Raw genomic sequence first — 15126 nt, 5'->3', positions numbered from 1 at the left:
AAAAAACATGTTGTGAGTTTAATGGCAACAGGGGTGTGCTTAAAGGGTACAAACATACCGTACCCATTAAGCACAGCATTTAATGATGTATATCTTAATTTAAATGCTTTTGTCATTTAAAATAAAATGAAATATTATTGTATGAGAGATTAATATTTTATTTTAACATAACTTCTTGCACTCAAACCAATACCCTGTGCACTAAAATGTCTCAATGTAGATTTTGGTGAGCTTAATAGGTACATTTACCCTATGCATATCTGCCTATGCAGCAGCTTGTTTTCTCACTCAGCAGCAAACATATATTGGTGCAATTGTGCAGGGTAAAAAGTTGCTTTACAAATGTATAGCAATAGTCTTCTTTTCAGCTGTTGCACAACTGTGATCCATACTCCAAATGCAGAGCAGCTGGGAAAAGCCGTGCAACTTTCCAGCTTCATTTGCATTGGCTGTACAGCCTGTACATTATCTGGAGAAAATGTTGGGGGGGTTCTGCACTTTCTCAATGGTGTGAAGGCCTGGCTCGCAGTCTCCGCTTTAATTCGTCCCAAAGGTGTTCTATCGGGTTGAGGTCAGGACTCTGTGCAGGCCAGTCAAGTTACTCCACTTCACACCAAACTCGCTCATCCATGTCTTTTTGGACCTTGCTTTCTGCACTGGTGCGCAGTCACGTTGGAACAGGAAGGGACCATCCCCAAATCCCACAAAGTTGGGAACAGGAAATTGTCCAAAATGTCTTGGTATGCTAAAGCATTTAGAGTTCCTTTCACTGGAACTAAGGGGCAAAGCCCAACCCCTAAAAAACAACCCCACATCATAATCCCCCCTCCACCAAACTTTACACTTAGCAAAATGCATTTAAGCAAATACTCATCCATCGGATTGCCAGACAAAGAAGCGTGATTCGTCACTCCAGTGAACATGTCTCCACAGCTCTAGAGTCCACTAGCGGCTTGCTTTACACCACTGCATCTGCTTTGCATTGCACTTGGTGGTGACAGGCTTGGATGCAGCTGTTCTGCCATGGAAACCCATTCCATGAAGCTCTCTACGCACTGTTCTTGAGCTAATCTGAAGGCCACACGATGTTTGGAGATCTGTAGCTATTGACTCTGCAGAAAGTTGGCGACTTCTGCGCACTGTGCACCTCAGCATGCACTGACCCCGCTCTGTGTTTTACGTGGCCTACCTTGCTCTTACATGCTCACAGCAATGTCTGTGATTGAATTGGCAGTAGCAAGCCTCAGTACAGGTCTATTCCGCCAAGACTAAATACATTAACACTGCCATATCCATTACCATGCCAATCTCTCGGAGAGTTGTCATGACAGAAATATGGTAATAATATTGTAATATGTTTATACTCATAAAAAAGTTATTTTGACACTTTAAAAGCGGGGAAGTAAAGAAGTTAAAGCCTGAAATAATAGCTTAAAATGTGAAATATTACATCATTTGAGTACATTCACAATGATTCATTATATCCTCCATTAGTTGTTCAAAGTGTTTTATTTTTTTATTTTTTAATTGGCATGTAATAAGTGCTTCTGTTCAGATGGCAGATTCTGTCTTTAAGTGTCCCTGAGGTGCAGTCTCCATCTCAAATGAGAAATTCATCGTTCCCAAATTGTAACTGAACGCCACACTGGGTGGAATCATTACTGTTCTGTTGTTTCCAATGTGAAAGGTCTCATTTTTCCCCCCGTTCTTGCATTGCTGAGTCTGCAGGGGCCTTTTGTTTAGAGCTCCAGTGAGCTTTAATGCCACTGAGTAATTCTCGGCCATTCCAGATAATGGGGTTTTAGTTGCCGCAACCCTTTCCACAGTGTGTCAGTGGCATGGGGCTGCCCACACAAGAATGCCTTTCACTTAGATAGGCAGCAACAGGCCACAGAAGACTACAAGATGCTGGATAAACATGCAAAATATTGTAGTTAGCATTGCACTTGCTGTATGCAAACCAATTCACTTATAAGGTTAAACAATGCACAACATTTACAGTCCGTTCTGAGACTTGCACTTTAACACTTCACTCTGAACCATAATGAGATCAACACTCATCTGACAAAAGCTTCTGAGTGGAATTTAGTAAGTAATGTCCTCATTAGTATTCTCAAGCAGCGTCTGAGTGCTCGCTTTTCTGCGTTGGGCTTGTGTAGGTTTTGTGAAGAAAAACCCAGCAGAAAACAAGCTGAATGCAGTTCTGACCAATGGGCGATGAGGATAGCATGATGTCATAGCAGAAAACATTCCTCCTGGTACAATAAGGGAGAGTATTATCTCTGAGAATGGAGCATTGCGTGAGGAGGAAGATGATCCTGAAGATATGAAATTATCCCAATGTGGGATACTTACAGGGCAATGCGGAAACACTTCACTGAAAATACTCTTGAAGACCATTCAATCAATTGTCTGGATTCACTCTACCTATTACTGTTGCATTGTAAAAGAATGCTTAGATCCACACACAAAACCTCCCTCTCAACACCCTTCTGCCAAGACACTGACCTGCAGTGATGTGAGTACTGACCTGGAAGTAGAACCTCTCTTTGGTTGCCACTGGGAAAAGGTCATGTTTGTTTAGCTTGCCACCTTCTGGCATGTGAGACTGGCTGCAGTGCCACAATAGCAGGAGAGTAGAGAGGAGAACCTGCCTGAAAACAAAAGAAGACATCTGACATTAACTCACAACTGCCTGTCAACATTAACAGGATTATTCTGTTCAGAAGTCGTCAATTCAGGGTGAACTGAGTCATTCTGATGAGTAGTTTCTTGAAATCACTTTCCTCATTTATCAATGAGTAGTGTGTTTATTGGCATGGAGTTTTTTTGGAGTTTAACATTGTTTACCATTATTAGGCCTAGTACTTGCAGACAGTGATACAAAAATATATGCAAGTCCAAGAAACTGTACTAAAGTGAATTATTAGCAACTTACTTTTTGCGCCATCTCTCAATCTCCTTGTTCTTTTCTAATTTTTAGTCAGTGATGACCATTATTAATGGATTAGGACTGAGATTGTCCGTAATGATTACTGAGATGGCACATTCGGACGGGACTAAAATCACTGAGAAGCTCTAGTAATAATTACTTTACCCCACCACTCCATGTTAAACTAATCCCGTCCGAAAATAGGGCTCAATTCGCAAATGACTCTCTCAGCGCGATTTGTGAACCGGTTCAACAGGGCCATCGAAAATAATCTGTTCATAAAGTGAATCGTTCAAATCCCGTTTTGGATAGATTTTGTTTTCTTCAGTTCAAAATAACGAGGAACAATGTGAATATATCGTTATATGTACTGGATTAAAAAGTAAGATATAAATGAAATATGAGAATGAAGTACAGATATTTAGGGGGAAAGCCTCTGGATGAGTTTGAGTTTCTCTGCCTGGATTCTGGATTACCCCTTTTTTCTGTGTTTTCTGCCTCGTTTCTTATTTGGATTGTTTGTCTGTGTGTTGTTTGTCTGACCCATTGCTTGTTAAATGGATTACGATTCTGGATATTCCCAATAAAGCTATTTGGATCTTCAACACACATTTCAGAGCAGATTGTAACAAAAAATAATCCGTTAAAAGTGCAAAAAAAAAAAAACACCCTCACAACTACAAATTCGCTGATGAAATCATACTGCAAATGTACAACTTCTGGGAAAAAAAAATGTGTAGAACTGCATTTTTTATTTTTGTAGGCCTATGTATTCGGTTAAAGTTCATGCCTCTGCTGTCTGCATTCACACAAGTAGGTTACAGTTGTATTGTAGATGAAGGATTACATCCACAGGAATAATGGTACTATATTGCTAACATGTCAAAGTTGTATTACCTTTCAATCATGTTTCGATCATGTTAACTCAACATTACATAATTTAGCTGATGCTATGAGGTAATCCCTTTCTCTGAAAATACAGTAGTCTGATTGAATCGTTTCTTGCAACTGCACAGTCTCAGCGCACCCAAACGGACAGGCACATTTGCCAATATAAATTGCATCTAAGTGCCATTTCATCAGAATCTTTCTCTTTCAGCGTTAAGATCATCTCCTCGCTGACTTTAGAAGAAGAACGGAGAAAACGAGGAATTGAAGCTTACCTGCTTACCTGCCAAGCTTACCTAAAGAAGCTCAGAAGCGGATTTTGCAGCGCTTTCAGCGATCTCGGCTGAGACTCTCCCCTGCGACTATCCGGTGAGCTATCAAGCGAGTTAACTCGCACTTCAAACAGCAAATTATTGCGACATTTGTTGCAAAATTACACATCATAAATGTGGTTTGTGCAGGGCACTCAATGAGTGCATTGATTGGCTGGGCTGTGCCCATGCTAAAGCTACACTCATCGAGACAGACTGAGCATGAGTCTCACTTTGCTGCGCTCGCGAATCACTTTCTTTAAAGGAAGCACTTCCACCCCTCGCTCTCCCCCGTTTCTCCCCCGAGTTCTTCTTCACCCACGAAGATCAGCACCCCTTCTCTCAGTGCGAGTGGCCTGGTCTTGTTTGGCGGGTCAACTTGTGTGCTTTGGAGGCCACACCAAAGGGCTACCGGTGATGAAGCAAAGACTAGCACGTTGGATAGTGGATGCAATTGGGCTGGTCTACACATCATTAGGCCTACAATGTCTTATTGGATTGAATACTCCACCAGGGGAAAGGCCTCATCCAAGGCGCTGTTGGATTCCGATCCCCATAGCGTCAACAATGTTGAGTGAACCGTTATTGAAAGGGAACATTTCAGTTACTAGCAGAACCTCGGTTTCGAGACGGGAATGAGACATTCCATAAGATTGCTGTGTTATTAAGCCTGCACTGTCTTCCTCAGTCATAAGATTCTGATGAAATGCAAATGGGCCTGTCCCTTTGGGTGCGCTGGAACGCCGTTGCAGTTGCACAGACACAACTTAATCAGGCTTCGGAGAAAGGGGTTCTAGGGCTGTGCCAGTGAGCGGAACACCGTGTCCTAACTAGACACAATGCGATAAGATTCCAGCGTCAAGCAGTTTATCTGTCCACACAAGATGCACTGGACTACGAGATGCGACAAAAGCCATCAAAAACCACCGCCATCAGAACAGCGTGTGGGCGGGTTCTCGCGACAAGTGTACAGCACCAGAGATTAAAACTACACTGTGTGATATTTTCCCCCATCTTGCGGTTAAAAGGTATATGACCATCCACTGAATTTTAGTTTCTGTTCCTCTCAATTCCGATTTCATTTTAACTCCTACGGTGGCCGATTTAGTCCAAGATTAATATGGCTTCCAGTTCGACCTCGTCCACATTCGACACGGTGCCATCGAGTGTTAAAACGCGAAAGGCGAAGCTTGAATTTACGTCCCTCTTTGGCTATGTACTTTCAAGATGGAGGGGCAACATGGCGACCCGCATTCGAACCCCTCACCCGTATGTATTTTCAATGGCATATTATAAACTTACGAGAATACTTTATTACTTGAAAGAAGTAAATATACTTTAATGAGCACATATATTTTTGAAAGAACTAGGTGTTTTTAGCTAAGAATAAACTAAAAAAGTTACACAGTGTAGCTTTAATCTTGACGGCACTCGCAAGGAAATGGATAAGTACATAATCAAATTCACAAATATTACACCATTTAAACATTACTAAAAATACATACTGAGTGACTAAAACAATCTTTGTCATAGAATATACTTGTTTGTTCATAGTTTGAACGTTCTTTTTCAAGATCTGAGGTGAATTATCCCTTGCTGCTTTTAGTATGACTATGTTACAAAGCTGGGAGCACTAAGTGATATTCAAAGTCACATCACATTTTTAACATTAAATAAAGCACATAAACATTACCTGGGGTTATGTTTTGTGTTGTTGTTCCAGTCGCGACGTCGCAGAAATAGAAACCATTTCTAAAATAGAATCATTGCATGTCGTCGTCGCGGCTGGTTAGGACAAAAAACTCAAATTAACATGGAAAAGATACCTTTTATCGCGTGTTGCGGCATTCCGACGCGTGTAGTTAGGACACAGTGTGACAATTGCAAAGTTATTTGCAAATTTTATTGACCACACTGTGTTTGTAGGTTTCAGAGATATCTCATCTCTTGTCTTCAACTCTCCTCATATTTGATTTTAACCCAGTTTTTCTTAATAAAGCAAGGTAAGGAACTTGAATATATTTGTGTAGCGCATTTTACCCACTGAATTCAGTTTCACTTTCCCGGGCAGTGCATCATCAAATATAAATGTCTTGCTCTTTTATAAATGTCTATTTTCCCAGAAAACCGATTTGAATGCACCATGTGGTGGCAAGAAACCACCTGATGTAGGCTATTATTTTGGCTCAAATTTGTGCTCTTATAAACTAGTCTAACTCAAAATGTTCTGGGGAAATGTTTTTAGATAAAAACTGAAAGAGTTGTTGGAAGTTTAGTGATGGTGACGTTAAAGTTGAGCAACCGTGGTGTAGTTTGTTTATAGCCTACCTTTAGCTTTTTACTGCTGGCGACTGCACTTCAAAATTCATAAAAGTTGTGTTCATCTGTAAATATTATTTAGATGGAAAAAAACATGTAAGTATCATAAACTTGTTAATCACAGGGCTTGTTTTTTGCGATAATCCATAAAAACAAACTACCACCTGCTGGTTGGCCTACAACGTGATATCATACCTGCACCGATCTATTCTTTTGAAGCTATTTTATTAATAAATATCACATTGATAGCATTGACAAGTTTCTGTGCTGAATGTTACATTTCGAATGTTACTGAATGAATGGTATATTAATGAACTGCGCATTAACATAGATATGGAACGATGAGCCACATCTGGATTGATGGATTGGTCTTTACCACTGCATGGTAAAAACTCCTCACCGTCACAGCCTTAGGGATTTCCCCATAGTGTCATCTAAATGATGCAATGCCTCTGTCTCGTCTATCACAGGCAACCATTGTTACGTTAGTAACCAAAACGTTTCACTCCTTTCACATCTATATCAAGCACACCTCCTGAATGCAGATGAAAAGCATTTCTAATGGGACCATTTGAGACAAACGCTCAACAGAAACATGTCCACCATGAAATGTGAAGCTCCTACTGAACATGCTGACAGTCATGGCCTGCATTATATCTCTGGCCCAGTGGTGACTTTGATTTCCAGTCATACATCCCCTATGTGATGTCCACTTTTCAATGGCGGCGCTAGGCAGGGTCTTTCTGGGGCCATAGCCCTACCAACTCCTTTTTTTAATTCTCTGCGTCACTTTCATTAAAAATAAAAAAGTCATTCAAACTTAAAAAATGTTTTGATGGGAGAGGAGTCAATTGTACACTCAGGAACGGTGCACATTAGTGAATGGTGATCATATTAAGCTCCTTATCAAGAGCAATCATTATGGAACACTATTAAAAATAAAGCAGTAGATTAAAAAATCTCGGAATAGCTCAGAAGATAACAACAGCTTTGTCCTCTTGCAATCTGCTATTAGTGAGTAGCTACCCTTATCTTTTTGAAGCTTCACTCGTGTTATAAATGTCAAATAATATAGATTTTAAAATAAATTCTTGCACTTCGCCCTAGCAAACTTAATATACATGCTAATGCGTTAAACAGACGTCTTTGACTGTTACACCACATCTCGTTTTAGTTAAAAGTTCAACTAAAAACACGTCTGAATCCGTGTATCATTGTACCGTGTATCAAGAACCGATGACGGAATAGTTTGATCTTCGGCTGACCAATCAGCAGAAAGGGGTGTATAATTCCCGCCCATGTGTAGAAATCGAATATTCCAACTGTTTATTAATTTTTCTACCTCTGAATGAAAAACGAAAAATCAAGTCGAAATCTCGTTTTTCGTTTTTCTGAAAAAAAAACGAAAAAACGAAAAACAAGCTGTTTTCTCATTTTTCAACTTTCAATATTAAATCAAAAATCGACTGAACGAATGATACACGGATTGAATCCGGAAACCCTGCGCGCTTTTCCATTTTGTTCGCAGTTTCAAAAGCTCAAGAGCATTTAATTATGTAGCTCACTCATCATTATCTGTTACGGCCAGTAGGTGGAACTTTCCATAGACATAATAAATACAAAAACCGCCTATATGTCTGTGGGAATGTAAGTCGACAAGTTTCAATAAACTGTTATTGATTCAAAGAGCTGATAATATAATAATTAAGATGTTCAGCGAAACTGATACCATTCTTAATAACTGTGCACACTTTACAATGTGACCTTATGGATAATTTAAGGTAAAATGTGAAATGCAATAAATGCAGGGTATTGAAGTTATTGTTGCACTTCATTTTTATTTTTTCTTAGAACCTCCTTTGAAATGTTAGACCCCCCCCCCTTAGCACCCCCAAGAAAAAAAAATCCTGGAGCTATTGCTGCCCCTTTTTATCTTTGTCGGAGAAACTGGCTGGAAGCTCAAAGTGAAAAGCCTAGAGAATCTGTTAGAGGATTTAATGCTGATCAGCATCATGTCTGCATTATATGATGTTTAAGAGCTGTTAAATAAGAGAGGATGGCATGATATGGACATCAGACAGAAGGAGCAGAAATGGGGGATGTGTATCATGATAAAACCAGGAAATGAGTCATAGACATCTGAGAGTATAGTGACGGAGCAGAGTGGGAAAGACAGAGAGAAAGAAAGCTTTGGGAAAAGGATGGAAATAAAAAGAGGAATCATTTCCAAAAAAATGGAAGATATGAAGCCTCTCAACTGTTCACAATATTAATGTTTTTAATGTATTTTTGATCAAATAAAGTCATGAGGACATGAGAAGCTTCTTTCAAAAACCAAAAATCTTACCAACCCCAAACTTTTGAACAGTGTATATATACTGTATAGCATGTACACATATACACAGATCAGGCATAACATTATGACCACCTTCCTAATATTGAGTTGGTCCCCTTTTTGCTGCCAAAACAGCCCTGACCCATCGAGGCATGGACTCCACTAGACCATTGAATGTGTGCTGTGGTGTCTGGCACCAAGATGTTAGCAGTAGATCCTTTAAGTCCTGTAAGTTGCAAGGTGTTAATGGATCTGACTTTTTTGTTCAGCACATCCCACAGATGCTCGATTGAATTGAGATCTGGGGAATTTGGAGGCCAAGTCAACACCTCAAACTCGTGCTCTTCAAAACCATTTTTCCTTTGTGGCAGGGCGCATGGTCTGCAACAATGCTTAGGTAGGTGGTACATGTCAAAGTAACATCCACATGGATGGCAGGACCCAAGGTTTCACAGCAGAACATTGCCCAAAGCATCACACTGCCTCCGCCAGCTTGCCTTCTTCCCATAGTGCCATGTGTTCCCCAGGTAGGCGATGCATACGCACCTGTCCTTCCACGTGATGTAAAAGAAAACGTGATTCATCAGACCAGACCACCTTCTTCTATTCCTCCGTGGTCCAGTTCTGATGCTCAAGTGCCAACTGTTGGTGCTTTCGGCGGTGGACAGGGGTCAGCATGGGCACCCTGACTGGCCTGCGGCTATGCAGCCCCATATGCAACAAACTGCGATGCACTGTGTATTCTGACACCTTTTTCTCAGAACCAGCATTAACTTATTGAGCAATTTGAGCTACAGTAGCTCGTCTGTTTGATCGGACCACACGGGCCAGCCTTCACTCCCCACGTGCATCAATGAGCCTTGGCCGCCCATGACCCTGTCACCAGTTCACCACTGTTCCTTCCTTGGACCACTTTTGATAGAGACTGACCACTGCAGACCGGGAACACCCCATAAGAGGTGCAGTTTTGGAGATGCTCTGACCAAGTGGTCTAGCCATCACAATTTGGCCCTAGTCAAACTCGCTCAAATCCATACGCTTGCCCATTTTTCCTGCTTCTGACACATCAACTTTGAGGACAAAATGTTTACTTGCTGCCTAATATATCCCAGGTGCCGTGATGAAGAGATAATCAGTGTTATTAACATCACCTGTCAGTGGTCATAATGTTATGCCTGGTCGGTGTATATAAATAGTTACAGGAACATGTTATATATTTCTCTGAAGGTTTTGTCTAAATGTTTGCAGTCTTTACCCACACTTTTGATTGACTGACATCAATGAAATCAAACTTCACTGGTTCATGTGTATCTATGTGACTTAACATTATGACGCATGCAAGCACCATTGAGTTTGATGTTGCTATTTTATTGACATGTCACCATATTTTATTTTGTCTCCATATACATGAGATCTGATTTGAGAGTGAATAACCATTTAGATTTTTTCTTCTCATCATACAAAATGATCAAATGTCTTCAGAAGACCACTGGAGTTGTGTACTTTATGACCTTTATGTCCTTTTTGGTGCTAGAAACTTTTGGATCCTATTAGGGCTCGACATTTAGCCGGTTCACGTACTTGTCCTTAGGAGAAGTAAATCTGTCACTCACCTGTCCGAGTAAAAAATGTGCTTATCCTGAAATCTTTTTATTTTTGTTGTGTTGTAAATATAATTTATTCTGAAGCAATATTCTTACCAGTGTTCAATCAGCTTTGACATATTTAAATACTTAGTATCATATTTGTGATATTTTTACCCTTTATAAAGGGCATTTTTTCCATAATCCTATTAAATATAGCTATGCTTAGCTTTCATTTTATTTTTTTTAAATTTGATCTAGATATTACAGTTTTTCTCAGTCGCTTTGGTACATTTCTCAGATCAGAATTGAAATTTTCAAAACTACCTGTTCAATTCTCACATCATTGTGTCACTTGTGCACATCAAAAAAGCAGTTTCTCATTTCTTTGAACAAGTTGCAAATGCTTTGGTACATCCATGCAAATGATTATGTACAATTCTCTGCTGTTTCCTACATTATCAATTGCTTATGTCATGTTGATCGAAATGAATTATAACGGGTCTCTGTTGAATAGTCTCACCCCCCACAACATTTAGCCATTAGTTCATAGCATAAGTCTTTACATGCAAAATGGTTGAACAAGTTGTCATAATATGTCAAGCATATTTCTATACATTTCCATTAGACGTTCACATTTCTACTTTTGTTTTTTGGGGGTTTTTTTTGTTTGTGCTATGCAGTGCTTTATTTTCATTTCTGTATCGCAATGACATGGTCTGTCAACAAATTACAGTACAAACAATAAAAGCATAAATGTGAATATTGTCCAGTCTCTTGCAATCAAACTCCCACACACACTAAGGTGTAACCTACAATTTACAATAATTGTCATCAAAACTTTAGCCATATTTACATCAGAACATCCCTCCAGTGTACACTGTTATAGTGACAACATGACTAAGCAATTTGACCGTCTTATCCGTACACAATGACACAAGGACTTGTCATTCTGATGGCACTGACATGTTCATTGACACAGATATTTACTTTTGAGAGATGAACTAAGGATTTTGAGCAAGAGACTGGCTTTTGCAGGTAATCCATGGTGTTTTGCTATTTGTACGAATTGTTTTGAGAAATGCATTTACTATTTTGCAAATGTCGAGGATGATTCGAGAAATGAACCAAAGCGACTGAGAAAAACTGTAAATTAGAATAAGACACTATAGGGCTGTTACCAATCAAATTAAATAATTTACACTAAAAAATTATTACAACTACTTTAAATGTTATGAGATTGTTTTAAATTTGTTTGAATATACAAATAAGAAATGTTGGAAAGATGAAACTGAACCACCAATAGGTGGCAGCAGGTGGCCGTCTTAATGAGTGAGTCATTGAGTCGATTCATTCAAACGGATGATTCATTCAAGAATGAGGCAGTCGTTTATGAACAGGTCATTGAATCTTTGATTCAACCGATTCATTGAACACTGAATCATTCAGTATAACGCACTGTTTCTGTGAGAGACGTTACGGTTCTGCTGTGATCTTTGTTTGGAACTATTTTCGCTGCTGAAATCGAACAAAAACAGTCAATATTGCATCTAAAATGTAAGTGACTTAAGATTAATGAATTGTTTACGGAACTGCCATAAGAAATCAGTGTCATATTCAGTCGTGATGGTATTCAGGAAAACAGCATTCTTGGTTCTGTGATGTTGCTTAACTGTAGGCTATCATATGTTATGAATATAAAAACTCCACAAACTGTAATTTTAACCGTGTATGTTTACTTAGTTTCTTTGTAAAAGCAGCGCTCATTGGTTGTGATTTCTCCTCAAAAGGCTGAGTGAGCGTCAACAGCGTAACCTTGTTACCGTCAGTTCATTATACATATATTATTATCCACTATCGATCGCCACTTACATTAAATTAATGCAGAATCATTCTTGCATTTTGGTGATTCCCTATTTCCCTATTAGTTATTTTTGTATTATTGTCCCAGACAAGCGGACAAGTGTTAAAGGGTTAGTTCACCCAAAAATGAAAATTCTGTCAGTAATTACTCACCCTCATGTTGTTCCAACCATGTAAGACCTTCGTTCATCTTCGGAACATAATTTAGTATATTTTTGATGAAATCTGAAATCTCACTCCTCCATAGGCTTTCAGAGGGAATGAAACTTGATGGCCCAGAATAGTAAGTAAAAACGTCATTTAAGGAGTCCAAATGACTACAGTGGCTCTGTATTAAGTCTATCATGCGAAGAAAATACTTTTTGAGCGGAAAAACAACAAAAATAACGACTTTATCCCACTATTATTGTTGTTCAATTTGAGCCTCTGACGAGAGTTCACGGGAGTGCCATGACGCATGCGCGAGAACTGAGATTAACCCTACTCCGAAAGAGTGAGCAGCCAGTAACAAGTAGTAGTAGAAGAAGAACGCCGTAATCTCAGTTCTCGCGCATGCGTCGTGGCACTCCCGCGAACTCTCGTCAGAGGCTCAATTTGAACAACAATAATAGTGTGATAAAGTCGTTATTTTTGTTGTTTTTCCGCTCAAAAAGTATTTTCGTCGCATGATAGACTTAATACAGAGCCACTGTAGTCATCTGGACTCCTTAAATGACGTTTTTACTTACTATTCTGGGCCATCAAGTTTCATTCCCTCTGAAAGCCTATGGAGGAGTGAGATTTCAGATTTCATCAAAAATATACTAAATTATGTTCCGAAGATGAACGAAGGTCTTACATGGTTGGAACAACATGAGGGTGAGTAATTACTGACAGAATTTTCATTTTTGGGTGAACTGACCCTTTAATGTCAAGCCCTGTATTGACATTCATTGAATGGACAAAGCAGCTGAATATTCTTTAAACATCTTCTATTCTACTATATCTTCTATTCTTTTAAAGAGCTCAAAACAGATTGGTTTTTTACATTTCTATGTCTGCTGTTACTGTAACTGTCTTTAATTTTGGGAGATAGCAAATGACTGAAGAGGATTATGTTGGCGTTGGTCACTGTCAGTGTATTCATTTTACATTTATGGAGCGTTAAAATTATCCCTGCTCTCCCATACACTGTGAGTGTGAGAAAGTATGCAGATATCATGGAGAAGATGAGCTCACTCCAGCGTGACATGTGAGGGCAGAAACAAGAGATTTGACCTCAAACATGGAGCCAGCGGCCTCCACCTGTTGATCATCTATAATCTCACACCCAAAAGACAAGCACTGCAGCATGCTGCACCTTGTAACAGGAGATTGGACGGATGTGTTATGGTTATGTATTTCTTCAGCAACTATTGATCTCCCTTCTTCAAGCTTCAAGTTCTCCTTTCATAAAAGAACTTGTGTCCCCGTTTAGCAGGTCAGTTTAATGTCAGGTTGAATGTTCAATTACATGCTGCATGCCACTGCCTCTATATCAGCAGCAGGGTTACGCGTTCATTCACACAAAGAAAGTAGGTCAAGAATATTCACTGCCACATTGATGGATGCCATGTCTCTCTGGTCATCTAAATCTAAATATCATATGTAAGAAAAAGCAAAGACTAGGCATAATTGTGACAATTTGGTGCACGTTTTTAATTGTTTTATCAAGTAATTTATTACAATTTCTGTCAGACAAAACAATTGTTTAATATTTGATGTCATATTTTACATTTCCCCTTCATAATAATCAAACGGCAACCTCCCCCAGTTTCTCTTGAAGCCAATACGGAAGTGACTTAAACTGCAATTCATCGACTGGAGACTCTCATCTCATTGAGCCCCATGTTAAAATGCCAACTTTACAGCAGAAAAAAACATTTATCTGCTGTCTGTTAGTCATCGCGTCACGTCAGATCCGCCCACGTCCCGCCTCTTTGCCCATTTTCTATTATCTAGGAGTGATGCCAAGATTTTTTACAGTCTATGATGCAAACACAGCGCCAGCGTCACTACAGGAAAGCAGAAAGTGTCCATTTTCAGTTTCTCCATGCCTGCACGCGGTAACTCGGTTGCATCCAGCCGCTCCCAATGTCGAACACACTTATTGTCTGCATACACCTTTAAGAGCCATGCCCACATCTCAACATCCAATCAAAAACCGATGAATAGACACCTACAGTTTTCCTTTTTAATAATCCGTAACACACGGCTGTACATCACAATATGGAAAGATTTTTCACTACTTCCATATCATCGCAAGTTTAAAGGTTGATTCCCGTTATAAAAACTTAATCCATAAAGTGTGACAACATGACCTGCTATTAAGGTATTGCTAAAGGTAGGGTAGGCAGTTTTCAGAGCTTCTCCAAAGCCACGCCTCCTCCAAAACGCATAAACGCAAACAAAAAGCATCACGAGAGACAGTGTTAAACTACCTCATGTCTCAAAGAACTTAACATTGCAATAATAATGAACAAAAAAAACAACTTAAAGAGCACTGGCCTGTACCACCTGACTGCTGCAGATTCATTTCAGCATTGATAGTGTAGTGAATCAAGTCACAAACCAAATGCAATGATTGGACGAATATTTTATGGCCTTACACCTTCCACAGATATAGATATATATACAGTGTATATATATATATATATATATATATATATATATATATATATATATATATATATATATATATATATATATATATATATATATATATATATATATATATATATTATACATTTAGACCTCTTAAAGGGGTGATGAATTGAGAAATCAACTTTCCCTTGAGCTTTTGATACATAAAAGGTCAAGGTAATATAAGAATAGCCTGAAAGTTTCAGAGCTGAAAACTTCCTTGTTAGTCAAAGA

Source organism: Gobio gobio (genome assembly GCF_949357685.1).
Source record: "Gobio gobio genome assembly, chromosome: 15".
Classification (NCBI taxonomy): domain Eukaryota; kingdom Metazoa; phylum Chordata; class Actinopteri; order Cypriniformes; family Gobionidae; genus Gobio; species Gobio gobio.
Note: the sequence above shows the minus strand (reverse complement) of the source record.